General features: G+C 71.9%; 1 protein-coding gene across 1 annotated transcript in view; it reads left to right on the forward strand.

Annotated features, from left to right (window-relative positions):
* The first annotated feature begins 415 nt into the window (after positions 1-415).
* The window catches only part of STK32B (serine/threonine kinase 32B), a 162,475-nt gene continuing 162,261 nt past the window's right edge, over positions 416-629 (forward strand). Inside the window, exon 1 of the mRNA XM_042053585.1 lies at positions 416-437. The gene's annotated coding sequence lies outside the window, so the exon portion shown is untranslated. The remainder of the gene's footprint in view (positions 438-629) is intronic.

Consider the following 629-nt stretch of genomic DNA (forward strand, 5'->3'; position numbering starts at 1 on the left):
CGCTGCGGGGCCGGGCTGCCCGCGCCGCGCCCGCTCCGGCCGAGCCTGGCGGGGCCGCCCCGCCGGGGGAGCGAGCGGCCGGGAGCAGCTCCCTTTGCTTCTTTCTGCCACTTTGTAAACTCAGCGAACTTCGGGCTGCCGGGCATGAACGCGCCCTCCCAGTCGAGAGGCAAAACAAAACCCATCTGGAGCCAGGGCAGCGTTCACCTCCCTGCCTCTCCCGCGCCTCGGGAGCCCTGGGCGGCCGGTGCCGCCAGCCCGGCCGGGCGGCAGGAGCAGCTCTGCACCCGCTCCCCATCAGACATCGCCGCCAGGGCGGCGGGCAGGGCAGGGCGCGGGGCCAGCCCCGCTGCCGGGGCGGGAGCGGGGGTTCCGCGTTCCCCTGTGGAGGTCTCGGAGGAGGAAAAGCGGAGGAGGGAGGATCCGGGAGGATCCAGGTAGATCCAGCTTTTACCGCTTACCAAAAGCCACCAGCAGCAGGACCTCCGCCTCCTCCCTCCCCCCTTCCCCCCCTCCATCCCTCCCTCCTCCCCTAACTCCCTCCCTCCCCTGCCCCTCCGCGATGAGAGAAGGGCCAAGTCGGTGCGCTCCAGCCAGCAGCGGTCTCTGCCAGGGGCAGACGGATCGCT

The sequence above is a fragment of the Corvus kubaryi genome, unplaced genomic scaffold (genome assembly GCF_017639235.1).
Source record: "Corvus kubaryi isolate FWS band 111438036 unplaced genomic scaffold, C.kubaryi_AGA036_p1.0 split1-131, whole genome shotgun sequence".
Lineage (NCBI taxonomy): Eukaryota > Metazoa > Chordata > Aves > Passeriformes > Corvidae > Corvus > Corvus kubaryi.